This window comes from Gorilla gorilla, chromosome 4, assembly GCF_029281585.2.
Source record: "Gorilla gorilla gorilla isolate KB3781 chromosome 4, NHGRI_mGorGor1-v2.1_pri, whole genome shotgun sequence".
Taxonomy (NCBI): domain Eukaryota; kingdom Metazoa; phylum Chordata; class Mammalia; order Primates; family Hominidae; genus Gorilla; species Gorilla gorilla.
In genome coordinates this window covers 81,304,792-81,311,202 of record NC_073228.2, presented here as the reverse complement: position 1 = coordinate 81,311,202, position 6,411 = coordinate 81,304,792, and the positions used below count along the sequence as shown (strand labels likewise).

General features: G+C 44.5%; 1 non-coding gene across 1 annotated transcript; it reads left to right on the top strand.

Annotated features, from left to right (window-relative positions):
- The first annotated feature begins 5,449 nt into the window (after nucleotides 1-5,449).
- LOC115934843 (small nucleolar RNA MBII-202) lies at nucleotides 5,450-5,524 on the top strand. Its single transcript, XR_004070584.1, has one exon. It is a non-coding gene; the product is annotated as a small nucleolar RNA MBII-202 (small nucleolar RNA).
- The last annotated feature ends 887 nt before the right edge of the window (nucleotides 5,525-6,411 follow it).

Here is a 6,411-nt window from a genome sequence, read left to right as displayed (position 1 = left end):
TATCCAGGGCAGTGGTCCCCAATCTTTTTGGCACCAGAGGCTGGTTTTATGGAAGACGACTTTTCCACAGATTGGGGCAAGGGGTTGGGGATGGTTTGGGGATGAAACTGCTCCACCTCAGGTATCAGGCATTAGATTCTCATAAGGAGTGCGCAACCTGGATCCCTCGCATGCACAGTTCACAATAGGGTTCTTGCTCCTATGAGAATCTAATGCTGCCACTGATCTGACAGGAGGTGGAGCTCAGGCAGTAAAGATGGCTTGCCTGCCGCTCACCTCCTGCTGTGCGGCCCGTGGTCCTGGGGGTCGGGGACCCCTGATCCAGGGGATAGAGTGGGTTATAGGGAGAAACTTCTTTTCTTTTTTTTTTTTTTTGAGATAGAGTTTTGCTCTGTCGCCCAGGCTGGAGTGCAGTGGTACAGTCTAGGCTCACTGCAACCTCTGCCTCCTGGGTTCAAGCAATTCTCCTGCCTCAGCCTCCCAAGTAACTGGGATGACAGGAGCATGCTACCACAACTGGCTAATTTTTTATATTTTTAGTAGAGACAGGGTTTCACCATAGTGGCCAGGCTGGTCTCAAACTCCTGACCTCATGATCCGCCCACCTCAGCCTCCCAAAGTGCTGGGATTACAGGTGTGAGCCACCGCACCTGGCCAGGGAGAAACTTCTTAATAGGCACAGGATTTTCTCTTGGAGTGACAGAAGTGTTTTGGAACTAGATATAAGTGGTGAGTGCACAACATTGTGAATGCACTAAATGCCACTAAATTATTCACTTTTTATTTTATTATTTATTTTTTGAGACAGGGTCTCACTGTCACCCAGGTTGGAGTGCAGTGATACAATCACAGCTCACTGCAGCCTCCACCTCCCAGGCCCAAGCAATCCTCCCTCCTCAGCCTCCCGAGTAGCTGGGACCACAGGCATGTGCCACCACGCCCAGCTAAGTTTTGTATTTTTAGTAGAGACAGGGTTTTGTCATATTGTCCGGCCTGGTCTCGAATTCCTGGGCTGAAGTGATCCTCCTGCCTCAGCTTCCCAAAGTGCTGGGATTACAGGTGTGAGTCACTGTGTCTGGCCAGACATGGAATTTTTTTTTTTTTTTAGACGGGGTCTTGCTCTGTCACCCAGGCTGAAGTGCAGTGGCATGATCTCGGCTCACCGCAGCATCCGCCTCCCAGGTTCAAGTGATTCTCCTGCCTTAGCTTCCTGAGTAGCTGGGATTATAAGCGTGCGACACCATGCCGGGCTAATTTTTGTATTTTTAGTAGAGACAGGTTTCACCATGTTGGCCAAGCTGGTCTCGAATGCCTGACCCCAGGTGATCTTCTGCCTGACTCAGCAACCCAAAGTGTTGGGATTACAGGCCTGAGCCACCATGCCCGGCCAAGGAATTTAAAACAACTATGATTAAAATGCCAAGGGTTCTCATTAAGCAGACAGCATGCAAGAACAGACGGGCAATGAAAGCAGAAAGGTGGAAATCTTAAAAATAATAAAAAAAAATGCTACAGATAAAAACACTGTAACAGAAGTGAAGAATGCCTTTGATAGACCTATTAGTAGTCTGAACATGACTAAGCAGAGAATCTCTGAGCTTTAGAATATCTTCTTTTTTTCTTTTGAGATGGAGTCTCACTCTGTCACCCAGGCTGGAGTGCAGTGGCGCGATCTCGGCTCACTGCAATCTCCGCCTCCCAGGCTCAAGCAATTCTCGCACCTCAGCTTCCCAAGTAGCTGGGATTACAGATGCGTGCTATCACGCCCAGCTGATTTTTGTATTTTTAGTAGAGACAGGGTTTCTCCATGTTGGTCAGGCTGGTCTCGAACTCCCAACCTCAGGTGATCCTCCCGCCTCAGCCTCCCGAAGTGCTGGGATTACAGGTGTGAGCCACAGCGCCTGGCCTTGCGTTAGGATATCTTAATAGAAACCTCGAAAACTGAGAAGAAAAAGAACAAAGACAAAAAAAAAACAAAAAAAAACAAAAACACCAGAATATGTGGAGCAATTACAAAAGGTGTAACATACATGTAAATGGGAATAGCAGAAGGAAAAGAGAGACAGGAAGAGAAGAAATATTGGACTGCAAGTTTCCTCAAATCAGTGTCAGACTCCAAACCACAGATCCAAGAAGGTCAAAGAACACTGAGCAGGATAAATGACAAATGAAATGAAACAAAAACTCTGCACATAAGTGTGACATTTTCAAACTACAGGAAATCAAAGATAAAGGAAAAATCCTGAAAGAAGTCAGAGGAAAAGAAAGAAATCTGAAAGAAGTCAGAGGAAAAAATCATGTTACCTATAGAGAAGCAAAGATAAAAATTACATGTGTCTCCTCAGAAATCATGCAAGAAGGAAAAGAGTGGAGTGAAATATTTGAGTGTTGAGAGAAAAACACTACCAACCTAGAATTCTGTACTCTGTGAAAATATCCTTCAAATTTGAAGGAGAAATACTTTCTCAGACAAACAAAAATTGAGAGAATTTATTGCCAGTAGATCTGTCTTGTAATAAATAAATTCTTTTTTTTCTTTTTTTTTTCTCTTTTTTGAGGCAGGGTCACACTACTCTGTTGCCCAGGCTAGAGTGCAGTGGCGCGATCTTGGCTCACTGCAGCTTCCATCTCCTGGGCTCAAGGATCCTTCCACCTCAGCCTCCGGAATAGCTGAGACTACAGGCACTTACCACGACGCCTGGCTAATTTTTTTGTATTTTTTGTGGAGACAGGGTTTCTCCGTGTTGCCCAGGTTGGTCTCAAACTCCTGTGCTCAAGCAATCCACCCGTCTTGGCCTCCCAAAGTGCTGGGATTATAGGTGTAAACCACTGTTCCTGGCCATCAATTCTTTTAAGGAAAGAAGGAAAATAATATAGATCAGAAATTTGGATCTACATAAAGAAAGAAAGAACATGAAAGAAGGAATAAGTTCACATGACTTGAGCTTGTAGCTATGTCTTCTGCACAGATTGGGTAATGGAACACTAAATTTTTTTTTTGAGGGGGGGATGGAGTCTGGCTCTGTCCTCCAGGCTGGAGTGCAGTGGCGCAATCTCGGCTGACTGCAAGCTCCGTTTCCCGGGTTCACGCCATTCTCCTGCCTCAGCCTCCCGAGTAGCTGGGACAACAGGCACCTGCCACCACGCCCAGCTAATTTTTTTGTATTTTTAGTAGAGACAGGGTTTCACTGTGTTAGCCAGGATGGTCTCGATCTCCTGACCTTGTGATCCGCCCACCTTGGCCTATGGAACACGAAATTTTTATACTTCAAAATGACAGCCTAGGAGAATCGCGTGAACCTGGGAAGCAGAGGTTGCAGTGAGCTGAGACTGCACCATTGCACTCTAGCCTGGGGAACAAGAACGAAACTTCGTCCCCCCCAAAAAAATCAAAATCAAAAACAAAACAAAACAACAACAAAATAAAACACAATAGAGAGCCTAGAAATAGACCCACATAAATATAGTCAATTGATCTTGTACAAAAGAGAAAAGGTAGTACAATGGAGAAAAGTGTTTCTAACAAATGGTGCTGGAACAACTGGACATCCACATACAAAAAAAAAAGATGAACCATAGACCTTACACTTTTCACAAAAGTTAACTCAAAATGGACCTAAATGTAAAACACAAATTGTAAAACTTTTGGAAGACAACATAGGAGAAAATCTAGATGAATTTGGATTTGGTGATGCTTTTCAGATACAACATCAAAGCCACAACTGATAAAGGAAATAATTGATAAGCTGGACCTCATAAATTTAAACATTTCCGATCCGCAGCCGGGCACGGTGGCTGATGCCTGTAATCCCAGCACTTTGGGAGGCTGAGGTGGGTGGATCACCTGAGCTCAGGAGTTTGAGATCAGCCTGGGCAACAAGGAAAAACCCCGTCTCTATCAAAGACACGAAAAAAAAAATTAGCTGGGCATGGTGGTGCATGCCTGTGGTCCCAGCTACCTAGGGATGCTGATGTGGGAGGATGGCTTCAGCTAGGGAGGCAGATGTTACAGTGAGCCGAGATTGAGCCACTGCACTTCAACCCTGGTGACAGAGTGAGACCCCACCTCAAAAAAAAAAAAAAAAAAAAAATTCTGCTCTGCAAAAGACAGTGTCAAGAGAATGAAAAGACAAGACACAGACTGGGAGAAAATAGTTCCCAAAGACATATCTGATAAAGAAGTGTTGTTCAAAATATAGAAAGAACTGTCCACGTGCCGTGGCTCATGCCTGTAATCCCAGCACTTTGGGAGGCCGAGGCAGGCAGATCACGAGGTCAGGAGATCGAGACCATCCTGGCTAACACGGTGAAACCCCATCTCTACTGAAAATATAAAAAATTAGCTGGGCGTGGTGGCAGGCGCCTGTAGTCCCAGCTATTCGGGATGCTGAGGTAGAAGGATTGCTTGAGCCCAGGAGGTGCAGTTTGCAGTGAGCTGAGATCACATCACTGCACTCCAGCCTGGGCAACAGAGCAGGACCCTGTCAAAAAACCAAAACAACAATAATAACAAAGCAAAAGAAAAAAAATTAAATAAGAAAACAATTTTAAAATGTGTGAAAGATCTGATCAGACATATCATTGAATAAAATATAAAGATGGCAGATAAGCATGTGAGATGCTCAACATTATATGTCATCATGGAATTGCAAATTCAAACAACAGTGAGACACCACCGCAAGCCCATTAGAGTGGCCAAAATCCAGAACACTGACAACGCCAAATGCTGGGGAGGATGTGGAGCAACAGGAACTCTCATTCATTGCTGGTGGGAATGCAAAATGGTATAGCTACTTTGTTGTTGTTGTTGTTGTTGTTGTTTTGAGACAGAGTCGCCCTCTGTAGCCCAGGCTGGAGTGCAGTGGCACGATCTTGCTCGTTGCTACCTCTGCCTCCCAGGTCCTGGTTCAAGCAATTCTGCCTCAGCGTCCTGAGTAGCCGGGATTACAGGCATGCGCCACCATGCCCAGCTAATTTTTGTATTTTTAGTAGAGAAGAGGTTTCACCATCTTGGCCAGGCTGGTCTCCAACTCCCGACCTCAGGTGATCCACCTGCCTTGGCCTCCCAAAGTGCTGGGATTACAGGAGTGAGCCACCACACCGGCTTGTTGTTTTTTGTTTGTTTGTTTGTTTTTTGAGACGGAGTCTCGCTCTGTCGCCCAGGCTGGAATGCAGTGGCGCAATCTCAGCTCACTGCAACCTCCACCTTCCGGATTCAAATGATTCTTGTGCCTCAGTCTCCTGAGTAACTACGACTACAGGCTCGTGCCCCAGGCCCAGCTAATTTTTGTATTTTTAGTAGAGACAGGGTTTCTCCATGTTGATCAGGCTGGTCTTAAACTCCTGACCTCAGGTGATCCTCCCACTTCGGCCTCCCAAAGTGCTGGGATTACAGGCGTGAGCCACCGCGCCTGGCCGGTATAGCTACTTTGGAAGACAGTTTGGAAGTTTCTTACAAATCTAAGTGTGCTTTGATGCAAGTATATTTGAACCCCTTTCCATCTGATAACTGAGCAAAATAATAATTTTTTAAAAAGCATAAAAACTAAGCCTACAGTTACCATATGATTCAGCAGTTACTCTTGAGTATTTATTCAAAGGAGTTGAAAACTTACGTCCACACAAAAACCTGTGCATGGATGTTTACTCATTATGAATTCAGCTTTATTCATAATTACCAAAACTTTGGTAGATGTCCTTAAGTAGGTGAATGAATAAATAAATCATAGTATCTAGATAATGGAATATTATTCAGTGCTAAAAAGAAGTGAGCTACCAAGCCATGAACACATGGAGGAAACAGAAATACAGATGACTAAGTCAAAGAAGCCTTTTGAAAAGGCTACAAAGTGTTTGATTACAGCTATATGACATTTTGGAAAAGGCAAAACTGTGGGAACAAAATGATCAGTGGTTGCCAAGGGTTAGGGAGGAGAGAGGGAAGGATAGGGAGAATGCAGGCGACTTTTAGGGCAGTGAAACTACTCTGTATGACATTATAGTGGTGGATGCATGTCAGTATATGTTTATCCAAACACATAGAATACAACACCAAGTGTGAACCCTAATGTAATGTATGTGCTTTGGGAGATGTATCAATGCAGGCTCATCAGTTGTAACAAGCAGAACAACTTTTGGTTGGGGATTTTGATAATGGCGGTGGCTATGCATGTGTGGGTCAGGATATTTCTCTACCAAGGAAGGTAGACATACAGCCAACAATTACATGAAAAGATGTTCAACATTACTAGTCCTTAGGGAAATGCAAATCAAAACCACAATGAAATGCTACTTCACGCCTACTAGGACGGCTATCATAATAATGTCAAAATGCAGCCTGGGCGACACAGTGAAACTCCATCTCTACCAGAAATACAAAAATTAGCTGCGTGTGTGACATGCACGTGTGGT